The sequence below is a fragment of the Saimiri boliviensis genome, chromosome 6 (genome assembly GCF_048565385.1).
Source record: "Saimiri boliviensis isolate mSaiBol1 chromosome 6, mSaiBol1.pri, whole genome shotgun sequence".
Taxonomy (NCBI): Eukaryota; Metazoa; Chordata; class Mammalia; order Primates; family Cebidae; genus Saimiri; species Saimiri boliviensis.
This window is the reverse complement of record NC_133454.1, coordinates 98,960,724-98,979,960: the sequence shown is the minus strand read 5'-3', so window position 1 is coordinate 98,979,960 and position 19,237 is coordinate 98,960,724. Positions and strand designations below refer to the sequence as shown.

General features: G+C 35.9%; 1 protein-coding gene and 1 long non-coding RNA gene across 2 annotated transcripts in view; one reads left to right on the top strand and one right to left on the bottom strand.

The window, feature by feature from the left end:
* LOC141584873 (uncharacterized) overlaps positions 1-19,237 on the bottom strand; it is a 50,591-nt gene that overhangs the window by 28,569 nt on the left and 2,785 nt on the right. Inside the window, exons 2-3 of the long non-coding RNA XR_012518131.1 lie at positions 13,315-13,435; positions 8,640-8,712 (exon numbers count right to left, since the gene is read on the bottom strand). This is a non-coding gene — a long non-coding RNA (uncharacterized LOC141584873). The remainder of the gene's footprint in view (positions 1-8,639; positions 8,713-13,314; positions 13,436-19,237) is intronic.
* Positions 18,931-19,237, top strand: part of MPPED2 (metallophosphoesterase domain containing 2) — a 191,888-nt gene continuing 191,581 nt past the window's right edge. The window contains exon 1 of the mRNA XM_074401276.1: positions 18,931-19,203. The gene's annotated coding sequence lies outside the window, so the exon portion shown is untranslated. The remainder of the gene's footprint in view (positions 19,204-19,237) is intronic.

The following is a 19,237-nucleotide window of genomic DNA, read 5'->3' as shown; positions in this document are numbered from 1 at the left end:
TGCTTCCTGCGTTCATTTCCCTGTTATTACACAGGCACGGAGCCTTTGTATGGCTATAGAGTTTCTAAAAAGAAAAAGCCGCCTGTGCTCTTCTTTACCATAATAACAATTCAGACTAACATCGAAAATACTCGATCTAATCATTAGATGTTTTGCATTATCTATGTATGATTTGTTTGTTTTTCTGATAATTTTGAAAGTGTCTGCTGTATTGAACAAATTTGATATAATACTTAAGAATGTCGGCCGGGCGCGGTGGCTCACGCCTGTAATCCCAGCACTTTGGGAGGCCGAGGCGGGTGGATCACGAGGTCAAGAGATCGAGACCATCCTGGTCAACATGGTGAAACCCCGTTTCTACTAAAAATACAAAAAATTAGCTGGGCATGGTGGCACGTGCCTGTAATCCCAGCTACTCAGGAGGCTGAGGCAGGAGAATTGCCTGAACCCAGGAGGCGGAGGTTGCAGTGAGCCGAGATCGCACCATTGCACTCCAGCCTGGGTAACAAGAGCAAAACTCCTTCTCAAAAAAAAAAAAAAAAAAAAAAAAAAAAGAAGAAGAATAAGAATGTCAGAGTATACTTTAAATTTCTATTTATTTTTCAGTCCATCACTTTGAAATACAATCAGTCCATCACTTTGAAATAAAAAATATTTAAATCATCATAGCTTCAAGCTTGAACAAATTCCAGTGCAATTCCAGTTACTGTTAGAAGTCCAAAAATAACATTTTTGCATTGTGATTTACTCACACCTTAAAATATTAGATTGAACCACATGAAATTGACATTTTGTAGATCAAAAACAGTCAAATATTGAAATTTCATATGATTCTATTAGAATCAACACATTTCTTGCAAGGTTGACATCAGATACACATATCATTCATATTGCCTATTATATATAATTTCCTCCCTGATGAAAGCATATAGTTTACAGAAACATGGAGACTTATAGTCTGTAGAACCTCAGAGTGTGTCCCCAAAGCAGTTTGTTAAGATAAATGTAAATTTTCAGATGAAATTAAAAATGATGTTGTTCAGCATGTAACATTATTTCTGGGCTGGCAGTATTGAAAGAATAGAAACTATTGATTAAGGTTAGCTCTTTGGGATTTCTTTTTGCATATATATCAGTGACCTGTATACATTCTAGGACTGTTCTAATACCTTTATGGTGGATCCCATGATTGCCATCATCAAAGCATATCACTTCTTTGCCTGTCGGTAAAAACCCCACTGACAGTGGTTGAAAGTTCACTAAGCAGTGTTAATCTATTGGGCAACCTATATCTTCTCCTTTCATTTTTTCCTGAATTACAGCTTCCGATAACCCCTGACAGGTGAGAAACTACGCATTGAATCCTCTTACTCTCTTTTTTTAACAAGTGCATATTTTCAATTTAGCATGTATCATACTTAAATGCCAAATCCTGAACCTATCTTATGATGCAATAGGGCATAGATTATCCTAACTGCTCTGGTAAGTGCTATAAAAAAAAGGTCTATGAATAATTCTCATAATTTGGCCCACTTACAACACTGGAATATCTTTTGCTTGACATAGAAAATATATTTTCCCCTCAAATGATTAGTGTTTCCCTTGGATATTTCTTATTAATATCCTTAAATATTGTAGTCCTGAGAATTGCAGTTTTTCTAAAAGCAAAAAGTTACATAGATTTTCTTTTGGAACCAAACTCTCTTAACAGAACATAAAATATTGCAGGTGCTTCAGTACAACATAGCTGTTCTTTACCATTTCAAACTATAGTGGCAAAATAAAGAAGTAACTGAGATTTGGACTTGTTTACTTATTTAATTCATGAAATTGTTTTTTATGCCAAGTGCTCTGAAAATTCATTATTCTGGTAAATAAAGAGTTTCTTTTTTTGACACATACTTTCTAATGTTACCCAGTAGTGAAATTGGCAGAAGATAGAAGAGACTGGAATAAAAAGTCAACTACAGAAGGAGAGGAATGCAATGGGAATATTACAAGGGAGGCAATAAAAAGAGTACGACAGGTTATGATAAGGATGCTGCTAAAGAAATCTGTATGCCCAATGCAGACACACAAATACAGACCTGCTCAAGCCTCGTGTTAGTACTACCAGCGGGTAGCATGGTGTAGTAGTTTTTAGCTTAGATGCCGGTGACACAGTATTGGGTCCAAATCCTGATTGCAGTTGGGTAATCTGAGTTAAAATATTAGTCCTCTGTGTCCCAGTTTGCTTGGCAATGAAATGAATGTAAAAATAGCATGTGTAGGAATGGATTAAAAGGACTAAAAGTGATATTCCAGGTGAAGCACTTAGATCTTAGTTTTGATTAATTGTCAACGAATGTTAGCTATAAAAGTGAGCTATATCTTAGTAATTTGTTTTCTATCCTTTACAGTAGAACTTCCTCAAATATACAAATAAACACATTATAGTACTTGACAACAGGTTTGGAAAGAACTCAGAAAAATTAATTATATGGATTCAGATGAAGCCAAATGTATAAGCTAATTGGATCATATAATGATTGGGCAGCTATTACAGTTTCAATATACTCACCTACAGAGGTGTAGTGTTCTGTAGTGGGCAGATGGCAAGCTTTAGCACCAGGTAAGACACGGTTCCACTTTTAGTCTTGTGACCTTGGGCAACTCATTTAATTTTCCCAAGACTCAGTTTCCCAACTTTCACAATAGGGATAACAATACCTTCTTTGCAAACTTGTAGAATAAGCGGTAATAACCAGGACAGTACTATGCATATCGTAGGCACTCAGTTCATGGCAACTCTCTTTTTTTTTTTTTTTTTTTTTTTTGAGATGGAGTTTTACTCTTGTTACCCAGGCTGGAGTGCAATGGCGCGATCTCGGCTCACCACAACCTCCGCCTCCTGGGTTCAGGCAATTCTCCTGCCTCAGCCTCCTGAGTAGCTGGGATTACAGGCACGTGCCACCATGCCTAGCTAATTTTTTTGTATTTTTAGTAGAGACGGGGTTTCACGTTGTTGACCAGGATGGTCTCGATCTCTTGACCTCGTGATCCACCCGCCTCAGCCTCCCAAAGTGCTGGGATTACAGGCTTGAGCCACCATGCCCGGCAACTCTCATTTTTCTTAAGGGAAAGAGGCAGGCTATTGGATACAGTGAGACTAGAATACCAGAAACTTTAACACACAACAAAATCAATTCAACAAATAATATTTTTAGTTTACTCAAAGTTTCTTTTTTTCACCCTGCATTTTTCTTTTATTGTCTTAGACATTTAAGCTTTCATAACTCCAAGAGCTTTGAAATTTAGGGCAAATAAGATTTAAAAATCCATCCCCTAAGCAAAAGCTGTCCTGTGATCCTCATTATCGAACGCTTATTATGCATCTTACACATGAATCTTATGGAAGACCTAATTCCAATACATCAGTACTCAGAGGATTTTAGATATTACTAGATTAAAAAACAAAAGCAACAACTGAGTTTCAGAGTGGTGAAGCATGTTGCCTATAAAGCTAGGTAAATATATTGCTGATATTTACCAGGTTCTTTTGCTGTGCCAAGCACTAAACTGAGTAGTTTACATACATTATCTCATTTAATTCTCAAACTATCCCTGGAAGCAAATATTATCATTGTCATTATTTTATAGATGAGAAATATGATTCTTAGATATACACCATCCAAAAAGTAACCATTAGCCACATGTATTAGTTCATCTTCACACTGCTATAAAGAACTGCTCAAGACTGGGTAATTTATAAAGGAAAGAGGTTTAATTGACTCACAGTTCTGCATGGCTGGGGAGGCCTCAGGAAACTTGTAATCATGGTGGAAGGGGAAGCAAACATGTCATTCTTCACATAGTGGCAGGAAGGAGAAATGCCAAGTGAAGGGAAGAAATGCTCTTCATAAAACCATCAGATCTCGTGAGAACTCACTCGCTATCACAAGAAGAGCATAGGAGAACCATCCCCACAATCTAATCGCCTCCCTCAAGGTCTCTCCCACAACATATGAGGATTATGGGAACTACAATTCAAGATGAGACTCAGGTGGTAGCACAGCCAAACCATATCATCACATACGGCTACTAACATTTTAATTTAATTAAAATACAATTTAAAATTTAGTCTCTGAGTTACACAGGCCAATTCCAGGTGCTCAACAGCAGCTACTACATTGTTCAGTTCAAATTGTAAAACATAGAACAGCTTCACAGAAAGTTCTATCAGACAACCTGAGTTTAAGTAATCATGTAAGTTCATATAGCTAACACGTGGTAGAACCAGGACTCAAATCTAGGAGACATGACTCCTAAACTTGTCCTGCTATGACTATGTCAAGCAAAAAGATAAACCAAAGTGCATAATTAAATCTAGGTGACTATATATAAAGCAGTTTCAGATGTTAATTAATTGAAGAATCCATTATTGGGAGTTGAAGTTTCATAGATTAGCATGATAAGATGTCTGTTGGTGACTAGAAGGTAGAAGATACAGAGGCACAAACATTTGTAGCCTGATAGGAGTGAACCAGTAGACTAAAAGAGATTAAGAAACAAAGAATTGATGGGACGAGATTGAGGTAACCCTACAGGTGATTGATTTCCCAAACACTTCTGGTGGTCAAATACAAGCCTCACAGAGCAGGTGGAGATGATTCACTCAAATCCTCAAATGTCTCTTCTAAACCAAAAATCCAGGATTCAGCTCTGTGGTAACACCATTTTTCAAAAAAGTTTGTTACCTGGACAACTGGTTCTTAATTAGGAGCCATTTTGACCCCAAGAGTACATTTGGCAGTGTCTGGAGATATTCTTTGTTGTCAAGACAGAGTTACATGCCTCAAAGGAGAAAACAGGGAATTACCGTATCATTCAGCAATTTCACTTCTAGGTAAATACCCAAGGGAATTGATGTAGGAATTCAAGCAGATATTTGTATACCCATGTTCATAGCCGTATTTTTCACAATAACCAAAAAGTGAAAGCAACTCAAGTGTCCATTGTCAGAATGAATAAACAAAATATGGTATATACATACAATGGAAAATTATTCATCTATTAAAAGGAAGTTTTGACACATTCTGTAACATGAATAAACCTTGAAAACAATATGCTCAGTGAAATAAACCAGTCACAAAAAGACAAATATTGTATGATTTCACTTACATGAGGTACCTAGAGTAGTCTAATTCATACTGACAGAAATGAGAATGGTGGTTACCAGGGGCTGCAAGCAGAAGGAAATGGGAAACTACTGTTTAACATGTATGGAGTTTCAGTTTGGAAAAATAAAAATATTCTGGAGATGGCTGGTGGTGATGATTACAGAACAATTTAAATGCATTTAATGCCACTGAACTGACTGAACTGTATACTAAAAATTATTAAATGGAAAATTATATATATATATATTCCAATTTAATAAAAAGACTGGCGTCATCTAGTGGGTAGGGGTCAAATACCCCACAATGCACAGGCCAGTTCCTACAACAAAGAATTTTCAGTAGTGCTGGAGTTGAGAAATCTTGCTTTTACAAAATACTGAGAGAACAACAGTTAGAGACTGTCTATTGATATTGGTCTTTTCACTCTTATGCTGTTTTTCCACACTCAAGCCACTTTCCTGATTTCATCAGATTTCATTAGCCAAATCAAACTGTTAAAATAAAAGCAGAGGTAGCAGAAAAAGAAGAAGAAAAACCTCCAAACAGAATTTGGAATTCCCAATTTCCCAAATATATATATGAGATATAAGGATGTATAACATGTTAGATACATAATCCATATAAGTTATATAATTATAAGATATATTTAAAAGATTATATAATTAGAAGATATATATATATATCTTCTAATTTTCCCAACAAAGTCTGAAACTATGTAAGACTCCCCATATTGGAAGGAATACTTTGTATTTTGTTCTATTACCAGGTCTATTCTATGCATGTGCATTATTAAAGTTTCTTAGCAAAGATGTACTGTTTCAGTACATATTGATCTAAATGTATGTAATCTGATTGAAATACTTAGGAAAATCATAAGTCTTCTAAAGCTGTTTTTTCTACAAATAAAAAGGCATCCTGGGTTTTAAAAATGTCTTTATTTCTCTTGTTTAATATCATAGAGAAATCTCAATGATGAAGAGTCATTTTGTCACTGCTGCTTATACTATCATTTAAAAAGGAGCAATGTCTCCTGTTAAATAACTAAGGCATATTAAAACCGGAATGAAAAATGACAATAAAGAAAAATTATTCTTTACATTTTCTATCCATGAGGCTGCTGGATCAATGGCCTTTCAATTCAATCAAATACTGTAAACCTGCAATGCAGTCCAGCAATCAGTGAGTAATATTAGTATTTTCAAGAAATCAAACAGTTTATTAGATTGGAAATGATTGAGGCAATTGTATCTGTGTGTGTCGGGCCACAGCATTTGATAACAGGTTAAATACCAATGAAAAAGGACTAGAGTTTGAGAAACAATGGCAAAGGGAATTTTTTTCAGTATTTTATTGATTTATTATTTATTTATTCCTCAGTTTTGTTCTAGAAGAGGTTTAAGGTAGCTTTAAGTATTTTTATAATCTGCATACTCTTGTCTTATGTTTGTGAATATTTTATAGACTGGGTGCTAAATATTAAATTATTAAAGATCATTTTTTAAAAAAAGAAAAAGAAATAGAGCAGCCTAATATCTTCTAACTCCAGTGAATTATTTTATCTTGAAGACTATTAGCAGACAAGATGGTACATTTTACTTACAATTCATTTGTATTCAAGGATACTACTACTACAGAAAATTGCTTATTTAAGTAGAATAAAATGTGTTCTGAGTGGACCCTGACTGGTTTTTACTTTCTGACATCCATCTGCCCTTCTAAAAGACACTCCAATTTCTTTTCCGAGAATTTCTTTCCCTTCATGTTATTGTCTTAGTGGGGGTGATAGATCCAGGAGCTAGAAAATCATGCCTTCCTACTGGGGAGTCATTGGAGCTGCTGGGGGCTCTTTCTACCAAATCTTTCCCGCATCACTCAGTTACAGGTAGGAGTTAGATTTACAGTCTCAGCTTGGTGTGCGGATATGCTGTCCAGGACTTTGAATCTTAAGCAAGTGATACAAGGATTGAAGAGAGATTTTGAATTGAGTCATCCTGGCGGCAGCAGCACAACACTACAAATGCTGTGAGGTATTTCTCTAGTTCTTGGTTCTCAACTTTCTTACTCTGTCTTCTTTTTTTTGAATAGTATTTTTATTTATTTTTTATTGCATTTTAGGTTCGGGGATACATATGAAGAACATGCAAGATTGTTGCATAGGTATACACATGGCAGTGTGATTTGCTGCCTTCCTCCCTGTCACCTGTGTCTGGCATTTCTTCCCAGGCTATCTCTCCCCAACTCTCCACTCCCCACTGTCCCTCCCCTATTTTCTTCTGACAGACCCCAGTGTGTGATGCTCCCCTTCCTGTGTCCATGTGTTCTCATTGTTCAACACCCACCTATGAGTGAGAACATGCGGTGTTTGATTTTCTCTTCTCGTGTCAGTTTGCTGAGAATGATGGTTTCCAGGTTCATCCATGTCCCTACAAAGGACACAAACTCATTGTTTTTGATAGCTGCATAATTTTCCATGGTGTATATGTGTCACAGGAACACTTTTACACTGTTGGTGGGAGTGTAAATTAGTTCAACCATTGTGGAAGACAGGGTGGCGATTCCTCAATGACCTAGAAATAGAAATTCCATTTGACCCAGCAATCCCGTTACTGGGTATATATCCAAAGGATTATAAATCATTCTTTCTTCTTTTATTCCTGCTTCCTACCCAAGTGTTCCAATTACTATGGCTGTGTAACAAACCACCCCCAACTTACTGGTTTAAAAGAATAGCAATAGCAAAATCTGTCTTTTCTCAAGATTCTGCACTCTGGGGCAAGGTTTTAGCAGGGACAGCTCAGCAGAGGCATCTTGTTTCTCTTCGACTCTTTTTTGAATATTGTGGCTCAGAGGCAGGGTCTTGAAGAATTGCTCAAATGTCTGGCACCTGGTCAGCAGAACAGATGGGGCCCTGTGAGCATTTCTCACAATTTTAAATGGCTTATCCAGCATGGTGGCTAGAGGGTGGCTGGACTTCTTAAATGGCAGCTCAAGGATCCAAAGATCCATGCCCCAAGAGAGATCAACACAGAACCCCCATCTTTTTTTATAGATGACCCAGCCTTTCATGTTATATGGTGTCATTTCTGCATATTCTTTTGATTGAAGTACTGTAGAAGTCCATTCAGGCATGAGGGCAAAGAACGTAGACCCACCCACCTCTCAATGGACTACAGACAATATCACACTGTAAGAAGAACATGTGGGACAGGATATATACTAATACAATCAACTTTGGAAAATTTCCTCCACCACATCAAGCCTTCTGATAGATGTAATCCTGTTAATTTTCAATAAACTTTCTGTTGCTGATCTTAGCCAGGGTCAGATTCTACTACTTATAACAAAAGAATCCCTATCTAATAGAATACGGATCTGTTTTATTAAACCCTTGACAATTAAATACCGCTTTAGTGTTGGATATTTAATTAACATCACCATTGAGAAGTTGGTACTTATTCATTAATTAATTACTAGACATACCTGCATGACTAGGAAGAAGGCTTTGCTTCCCTGGTGAACAACTGCAACTGCTTTGTCAAGTTTCACTCCACTGCTGCAAAATAGACACGATTATAAGAAAAGAGCTGAGGCAGAGAAAGGTTATTTGGTTTATCACAGATGGCAATGGGGAGTGCAATGCTTCCAGAAACAGACCCAGAAGTTTTCATTCCATGGGCCAGGCTGGAACTATTAAATCACATAGAAATACCAGGAAAAGATAAGCTACATGAACCAGTGATTGCTAAACTAAACACTCTAGTGAGTTCAAAGAGCCCTTAGGGCCTGCTGTTTATTTGGAAAACCAGGAAAAAAACCAGTGAGAGAATGGTAGAATAGAAGCTCAGCTACATATTCACTTATGATTTTATCTTAATCAGGCTAGTTTAAAGAATTTACATATTAGGGGTTCATGAGTTTATGTGTGTGTACATATATGTTTGTGTGTGTTTACAGTCCTTTAAGCTTTAAGAAAAAAAGCTTCAAGACATGTGTGTAGATATTTTAAATAAATGTATATCCTAAAAAATATTATCAGTCAGTCATCAAAAGACCCTCCTAAAAAGAACATAATTTTGGCATAAAAGCAAATGAATAGCAATAATACAGTTAGAAAAAACAGCAAATGAGATAATCAATATATAGAATGTGATATTGCTTTATTAAAGATGAAAAATAAATAAAAAAAATACAATAAATAATGGAGTGAGAGAGTAGGTTCACTGTTTCTAGGAACATTCCATTCCTCCTTTGGGACTTATAAGTCAATTTTTCTTAAGATGCCAGAATGTTCTAGAAGATTTTTTAAAACATAATTGTTTGATTGATCACCTGTACTTCCAAACTCTTTTTATTGATAACACTGTTGGAGGTAAAAGAGAAAAAGAAATATATCCATATGATTCTAGCTACTGATGTTTTTCAGGATTTAATTTTTACCTTTAAGTGTTCAAATATTATATTTCATCTACTTTCAATCTCTCTTTCTCGAATTCCATTTCCACCTCTTTTACTCTTTGGTTCTTTTCCAGAGACCACTCTTTTCCGTGACAGACATCTCCATGGGCTGCTCTTTGTGACCACCGGCTGTGTTGTGAGAACTGTTTTGGTCTGGCTTTTCTTCATGCCTGTCAAAGGCCACAGAGTGTGGAAGCCTGCAAACACAGCCTGAATCGGCATGGACCCCAGAGACTCTCAACAGCATCTTAATAAAACTTTCAATTATCTCCATTTTATACACAGTATTTCAGTTGTGGGTGACACACTTCATCTGAACAAAATTATATTAAATAACACCTTGAATGAAATGGTCCATTCAAACAGAGAAATAATACAGAGAATTACATCCAATACGTTGTTTTTTCTTATGCATTATGAATAAAATCACTACCAAAAGCCAAGAAAAATTATCAATGTTCTTTTTAGAATCACAAATGTCCCAAAACCTTTGATCTGAAAACTCCTCGTGGCCAAAGGACCTAAGCTATCTTGCAGAAAATTCTATGTGTGTTAAAACACTTGTAGGGGCTACTTTTCCAAAGAAATGATTATTAAAGGACATTAGTAAAGAATCTTTATATTGACTAATTTTAGAGCTATCCTTTCACTCTTTATTCTTTGCGTGTGTTTTTCTTGTTTTATTAGCAACTTGTTGCTGGGTTCTGTTGTGTTACTTTTTAGCTACAGTAAAGTTGTTTTAAATGTTATGTTTATTATGACATTACTTCAAAAAAATGTTACATTCTTGCCTCTGTGTAAGCACAGGGCTGGTGAACTAAACATACATAACTCTCAATCTATCATCTGCATTCCCTTTGCATTAGGTGTAACACTGGCACAAAAATCAGAGCCAGAGCCCCAGCTCCAATTTTTCCAGCTGTCTCTGTGGCCCTGTGATCTTTTGGTACAAATTTTCTAGCCTGCTTGAAAAGGCAGGCTTCTACCCCCTTCTTTGATTGTGCTTGGGCATTTTGCCAGCCTGCGACATGGATTAACATGAACAGAATCACAGACTTTTCTGAACATAAGTCATTTACGTGTGTTTAGTAGCATATACTCGGCAAGAGAAAGGCAGGTCGCCGTTGCCTTTGTATAGAGTCTGGGTAGGTTTTGATTTCACTCAGAGTCAAGAACAAAGCAACCTCTGACTTTTCCTCAAACTCAGCCCGTATGGAATGACTTTTAATGACTTCACGAACTGCTAGCCTTCAGATGACTGGAGCATTTTTTACTTCTTAAGTTTTTCCTTCTATGACGTTTTATGATTATACCTTATGGTGCAGTTCTATTTTTGTTCTCGTGTGTTTCTGAGTGCTTAAAGTCTAGAGGGAAAATTTTTAAAAATCATTTGGCTCCCATCAAAGGTGCTTTTCAGTTTGGGGATAACGTGTAGAGAAGCTTTAAGTACTGTGCCAATGCCAGACACGGCATTCCCTATTGAATGAGCCAATCCCATCCTGTGTCTGAATAATTTAGAGAAGACGTGATGTCATTGTCTACTTAGAGATAAATGGAAAGGAGTCTGGGTGTAGAATTTTGGAGTGGTCTTTACAATAATAGTAATTAAAAAGCATGACCTCATATATTTAAACTTTTTGCACATACCATGTGCTTTTCTCATTTTTACCTAATATTACTCATAAAGTGCTAGTATTCCTGTTTCATTATTTTTGAAGCGCTGTTTGATGACACTGGTTTAACAGTTTCTCACAGTTCACTGCTTCAGTTTTCATCAAATTATATTTCTAGTTACACTAGACACTTTCATATCAATTTCCATATGCCTCAAAGACATGCAAGAACCAGTTTGCCAACAAGTGAATTCAGATACCAGATAATAGCTGCTCTTGAACACATTTTTCTCTTACTATAGCCTTTTCTAAAATGAAATTTTATAACACACCAGGTCAACCCCTTAACACCCAAATACAACATTATTTGTTTAACTAGTTTAGCCTGGGTCTATGGTGAAGTTTGAGGACTATGGCAAACTATTCAGTTTTGATGTGCAAATGTTATAACATAAACAATGGCTGTATATACTTCCATACAGTTCACATCCCACCTGATGGAAAAGCAGCAGCCATACAATTTGCCAAAGAACTAACAAGTTCAAAAGAATTCTAAAATCCCTTCTCTCTTAAATTTTACACTTTCCCATGTTCTTTCTGTTACATCTTGAAGCTCCTGTTGTCAGATAAATGCCACAGATTAGGGCCCATAGTACACTCCAGATAATTCTGAAGCATGCAAGTGTTATATCAATAACTGTTGATCAAGTTTAAATATTGGTCACCATTTTTCAACAAACTTTCAACTTTTTTTGTTTATAAATTTAAACAGCATAAATAAAAACTGCCTATAGTCAGCAAAGTATATTATCTTCAATTTGTTTTCTAGAACATTGTTCATGCCTTAAAGAGAAGGAACTAAAATAATCAGTGCTAAACTCACAGGAAACTGAATGAAAAGCTTTTGGTCTTTCAAACATGAACTCAATCAATCTCCAAAATATGAATATCAGAAGGGTTTTCTTAATATGCTTTAGAACTACTAAATTTCTTACAGTAATCCCTATGATTATAAAATGTATTCAATATCCTGAAATACAATATGGACTGTTGAGTTATTCTGAACTTATAACATGCATAGCACTTTTTAAATGAAAGTTAGATTCTAAAGAATCATAAAAAGATGCGTAATGACATGGACAGATGTTCAGTGTTTTATTCAGTTGAAAGAACAGGCTATCTAGGTGATGGGATATAACAAAGAAAGAGGAGTAACTTTCACTTTTTAATTACTTCTGTATTTAATTTATTTACAATGACTGTGTATTAAAATTTTCTAAGTGGATTATAACACTATATAATAATGTTTGATATGTATCAGGCATTATTCTAAGTAGTTTAAAAATATTAACCCAATTCTTGTAACAACTCCTTGAATAGACAATTTTAATATTTCTGTTTTACAAATGAGGAAACCAAGACATAGAAAGCTTAAGATACTTATCCAAGGTCACACAGGTACTATGAGGCAGAGATGGAATTCAAATCCTTCTCCGCTCTTGGCATTCCATTATTGTTCCATTTTTGTGAAATATATTTGACTGAAAAACTATATTACAAAATGTTAACAGTAGATATTTCTGAGCGATAAAATTATGGCTAATTTAAAATTCTTTTTTCTTGTCTGTATTTTCCAGTTTTTCACAAAACAATCAATAGAATGCTTTTGAAAGGAAAAAATCTTTTAAAAGTTCTTTTTGTACTAAAGCATGAAATAGGGATTTGGATATAGCACTGTGATTTTTTTTTAAACTGTCCTCCAGTAAACCTTCCTTTCATTTTATGCATCTAGTAAAACATGTGCCCTAGATCTTGGCTATTGAACTGTTCTCTTGTGTGCAGATTTTACTTTGTTTACAGTTGGTCACTATGGGTAATAAGGAGAGCAGAAGAAGAAATTGTAGAACTTTCAAAATGCAGAAATGCTAAGAAAGGAATAAAGATTAGAAAATATAGTTGTCATGTATTAGTCTTAAATTTTCTGAATGTTCTATCCCATCTTTTCTTGGCAATCTGAGTTGCTGAGCAGGGTCATAGTAATTTAGCTTATATCTATAAGGAAAGAGCCACTGGAGTATCTTCCTTACAATGGACTTTTCGAGGCTGATGGGGTCCATATGGCACAATCCCTGTACCAAGAGAATAATATTCTTATTTGTAGTTGGCTTCTGTGTGTTCCCTCGAAAGCATATCTGTTTCTTTGAAGATCTCAATAAAAAGCGACCACTCATTAAGGATCTCAGAATAGTGCATGGAATATTAAATATCTGTGAACTAGTTCTGATGAAGACAGATAAGGAATTGATGTAGCATTCAAAAGCTTTAAGGAAAAACACAAATACATTTGCCTCTTGCATTTTACATCTCACATGAAATAAGAACAAGTTTTTTTTGTGGGCCAGAAATAGGTATGGAGCATTGAAAGGAGGATAAAGTTAGTTTTAGGATCTGTAAGTTTGAACAAAGTTAGATTAGTGACATTTTATACCAGTGTTGCATTTAATGCTGCAGTTCTTCCTGAAACACAGAATCCCAAGAGGTGTGTATAAGATAGAATGAAGATGGCTTAGAGACATAGGGAGGCTGGAGTGTGTGTGGAATTAGATGCTTAAGAAAGTCATTAGGTGAGTATGGCTCTCAGTCTCTCTGGCTGGATACCACAGTGCTGTTAGCCAGTCGTTCCAGATTCCAGTAATCTTTGTTTTTCTTAGGTAAAATGTATTCAAACTCTTCTATTCATTTCTCTCTGGGTCTCATCTTCTATTCCAAAGCTGTCCTGGCTAAGGCTATCATCAACTCCAACCCAGTGATAGCAATAGCTCCCAAATGGCCTCCCTGTGTTCACTCTAGTTCCCTAAAATCCATTTTACACAATGGGGTAAGAGTGATCTTTTCAAAATACTAATCTAATCATATTACCCTTTCCAGTTAAAATTTTTAAACAGCTTCCTGTTGTCCTCAGGATAATATCAAACATCTTAAACAGGCCCTTACTGTGACCTTCAAATATATTTAGCATGGTCTTGTAGTTTTGGCCTCTACCTACATATCCAGATGAATCCCAGATGCTCTTCCACCATGCAAATCTTCACTCTCAATACCTGGCCACACTGGCTTCTCTTTTTCCTGTGACCTCCTTATATTCATTTCCTCCACCAGGGAGAACTTCATTCAACGTCAGAGGAGAAAAGGTTTTCCTGTTTTGTTTTCTTCACACGGCCATAATTTGCATTCATTTATGGTAATGCTGTAAGTCAGTGTCACCCCATTCCCCTGAGATTGTGTACTTCATAATGTGGAAAGAACTCTGCTTTTTTATATCATTAGACCATCAGCATGGTTTAAGAACTATGCCCCACACAGAGCAGAGCTTAAAAATATTTGCTGAATACTGTAATCAAGCCATTACATTAATAATATACTGAGAAAAAGGTTTTTATATTCTGCTGGTCTCTCATACACAAATTATATCCATTCATTCATTTATTTTTGCTGAGAAGGAAAGTTACATTATACATTGCCTTCCCAAAATACAGATATCTTATGCTAGATTGCCCAGATATCTTATGCTAGATTGCCCAATTGAATTATTCAACTTCGAAATGCTCATATACCTTTTCTTTACCAGGTTTTTATGGGGTTTCTATACCGCTCATCTTTTTTTTTTTTTTTTTTTGTTACCCAGGCTGGAGTGCAATGGTGCGATCTCGGCTCACTGCAACCTCCGCCTCCTGGGTTCAGGCAATTCTCCTGCCTCAGCCTCCTGAGTAGCTGGGATTACAGGCACGTGCCACCATGCCCAGCTGATTTTTTTGTATTTTTGGTAGAGACGGGGTTTCACCGTGTTGACCAGGATGGTCTTGATCTCTTGACCTTGTGATCCGCCTGCCTTGGCCTCCCAAAGTGCTGGAATTACAGGCGTGAGCCACCGCGCCTTTCAAGAGAGATTATTTTGAATTTACTTCAATGAGAAAGCTCTTTTTCACCTTGACAAGGCTGCCCAAGTACCACTAGATGCTACCACTTTTCCATAATTGGGACCATGATCTGGGGAAAGACTCAGCAAGTGTTAATTGATTAAAAGTGAGAAAAGAACTTTTATTTGAGGAATGTGGGTCCTTTTAAATTATCAGGCCCAGAGAGACATTAAAATGAGACAGTAAGTCCAATCTAACCTGCACCTTTTGCGCTACATATTCATCTCTTGAAACAGCTTGTTATTGTCCCTAGTAGCTATAAATTAACCTAATAATGCTGCAGTGGAAACTATAACTCACACCCTATAGCTTAACAATGTCCAGCCAACCACCAGTCAATGTTTTCCTGCAAACCAATGAGAATTCTTTACGGAAAACTTCGTGTCAGGGTACTCCCTGTCCCCCATTTTTGTCTTTAAAAATTTGTTTGTAACAAAGGCCAAAGGAAGCTCATATCCAATGTTACTTGGATGTGAATCTTCCAGGAAGTTGTCCTCACACTTTGGCTAAAGCAAACTCTTTAAATTATGTTTTGTGCCTTAGCCTATTCCTTCTAGGTCAACACAGTGATTACAGATGTCTGTTAGGATGGTTACTAACACTAAGAATACATGAATCCAGGCTCAGTATCAGCTTCAGACTTTTAAAATTAATTATTGCATAAATAATATTCATCTGATTTCTTAATACATGCTAGATATTGGCTAGTAAGCATGTTAAGAATTTGTGAGTATTTTGCTAAATTTTAAGATTCTTTCCCAATGCTTGCTACTTAAACTGCAGGCAAAGCTGAATTAAATTTAGCCCTTCTAAGATGATAATGAGCATAACATTTACCTTATGAAATAAAATTTCATCAGTTTTAGTGCTTCCTGATTCTTTTTTTTTTTTAACCCATAAACATTTTTACTGGTTAACCAAAGAAAAATTTAAACATAAAGTACTACACTTTAAAAAACAACAACATTATTCATGTATTTATTTTGAGGATTTCAAAAAGAATCAATCAAAGAATTAGATTAATCATATAAGTTTCTTTTGCGAATGTCTTGGTACATCTCTGTAAATTTTAAGGAACAAGTTTTACTCACAATTATTTTTATTGTGGCATTCTGTATTTAGAAGGAGGGCTACCTTTAAATGGACATGATACGTAACAACCTTGTCTCTATAAGAAAATTAATCTTTGAAACAGTCTTGGGATTATTTCATGTTTCTAAAGCCATTAGCAAGACCTTTAACATGTGCTATTTTAACTCCTTGGGAAGTCCTTAGCTCTTATCCTATAACACTGCCTCATGACATCACTTCCTTTCCTGCAGATCTGGTGTGGATTTTCCTTCATTGTGTATTTGCCTCATTCACGGATGTGTTTTCTTCTTTACTTTCTCATTTATTGACCCATACAGTCATTTAACAACTATTCCTAACATAAAGATAAAGGACCCAAAGAAATACAGGACACTGTTATTCAACTTGGAGAGGTTACAATGAAAGCATTTGAATGAAACAAGTCAAAAAAATGTAAGAACTGTGAGAATTCAGAAAACAAATAGTTTGTGGGTTCAGTTTTATTTTCTAATTGCATCATGGTGGTAGTTCTATTAAAAGCCTCTGATTTCTGATAATATACATCTTAGCTTTTGCTGGGAAAGGATAAAAATGATTACAACTTAAAGAAAATAAGAAGTAAAATAGTTAAGGTTTGTTCCTACAGTTAAACTGGTATATATCATTTCAATGAAATTATTCAATAAAATGCAGTAATTTCAATGATTTGTTTTTGAGAAGAAGAATCACAGTATGGAACCAAGTTTTAAGCTGTACACATCTCTGAAGTACACGAAAACCTGTTCTCATAGGGAAGATGAAAGCCAACTCCAAATAAAGTATTTGAGCTTTCAAGGGAAGCATCATTTTCTTTCCAAGCTTCCACCCAAAGTTCTCCCACACTCCTCTTTCTCATTTTCTTTCTTAAATGCATTCTGGAAAGATAATTTAAAAGGTATTGCAGTGGGCTATCAGGAAGCATATTTACCAGGTCTTACAATGAAATCATTGGGGAAAGGGTCCAGCTTTGAATTCCACTAAAATAAAAAAAATTGTAATATTTCTTTGACTCCAATCATAAACTTAGCATTTGATTTTCACCCTTCTTTTCTTTTCCATTATACACAATACAAGCTGAATTTAACAACAACAACAACAAAAACGGAACTTATAGACTCATTTATCTTTTAAAAAGCTGCTGCTTATAGGATTTAAAATGTGCTATAATGAGGTGACATTTCAAAGCTTATATGGGAGGTGGGATAGATGTGGTTCACATCCAATCATTTTAAATTAAGCGTTTAGTGTAGGTAGCTGTATTTGTGGACAATATGATTTAACAAAATGCAATATGTTCAAATCCACATAAAGAGAATTATTTGAAAGGTGAGTGTCTTTTTGCTCCTGGTTTATTATTTAAATTCATTTTCATAACTCCAGCTTGTTGGTAGCCTAATGAAAATAAAAATTCATAATCCAAATATACCTTGGTCACTATTGGATAATTGATCCATCAGCAAGTTGACTTCTTCTAGCCCTACAAATTACAAGTTTAAGCCTTTTTACCTCAATTTTCCCCACTCGGTAAAATGGTATACAAATTTTCATGAACTTTGTAAAGGATCACTCACTTGATTTTTTATGGCATTAAATATCCTGTAAAATGTGCCACTCAAGTAGAACACATGATTATTTACCGTCTAAGTGCACATTTTTAGATTCAGAATCATGTTCAAACTAGTTTGTCTGCTTTGTTTGACTGCTAGTTTTCTTTCTTTCTTTCTTTTTTTAAGGAAGAAACCACAGAAATTATTTGGCTATTGATGCTTTAAAAAAAAAACTGATTTAATCAGCCCAAATCAGTCTAAAAATCCAAACCATTTAGATATGAGGAATGTACTACTCAGTCACAGAGTAAGAGAAACAAAACCAAGCATTTCTTCAAAAACCTGATTCTAGTCAGCGTGTGCTGATGGGTGAGAAGACAAAAGAAAGCAAAATTTAAAGGTGTTCCTACGCCCCATCTTTGGCACCCTTTAATGTCAATGTCACTTGTTCTGATTTGTGCTGGGCAAGGAAAGACACTGTCCTTTCCACTCCAGCACATTTGACAAGGACCGACACTCTGGGCATGCTGTAAAATAAAATAAATACATTAGTAAGACCATTTCCCCTTTCATTTCAGCCTAGGCATAAGAGATGGGTTACTTAAAATTCAAGTGCCAGGAAAGCCCATTGTAAAAGGGAAATATTTTCAAGTGAATTCCGTTTGATCTTTTTTTTATAGGGGCTCCTACAAGCCTCTCTCCCTTCCTCCCCAGACCCTGGAAACCAATTAGTCTCAGCACAGAGGCCATAGACCAGGTTGCAATGGCTTCTTTTTATTTTTAGGGGATATAATTTCAGCCAGGATGTCTAGTCAGTTGTCACATAGTAGACTTAGCATACTTCTCTCTCACACACATATACATTGGATTTCCCTTCGGAGAATGCACAGATCTTTCAGTCTGACTCCTAGAAAGGAATTAGATCTGGTTGCTGTCCCAATCTTTCAGCAATGACAATGACATAACATCACAGGGCCACCTCATCTTTCAGAGACAATCCTGCCAACCAAGTTTTCTAAAAGCCTTCTCTCCCTTGTCTTCTGTCTTCCAGCATTTCAGCGGCATTTCCTTTCCTTGTGCTGTTTGCATACAATTCTGAAAACCGTTTCTTCCATTTTTCAAAGTAGCAGACAAAACTGGACTAACTTTAATTTTTTAAAATGCTTTTGAAGTACTTATCTTTTGAGGAAAATTTTATCCAAAAGACGGAAATGGAAACAATTAGAGTCTTTGCCTCTCCTCACCTTTCTGTCCTGAACCTGCCTTAATTCACGGAGGTGAAAAAAATGATCAGCTGGGTTGGCCTTTTCTTTCTCAGCAACAACATTGCAGAGAGAAAGAGGTGAGTGTGTGTGTGTGTGTGTGTGTGTGTGTGT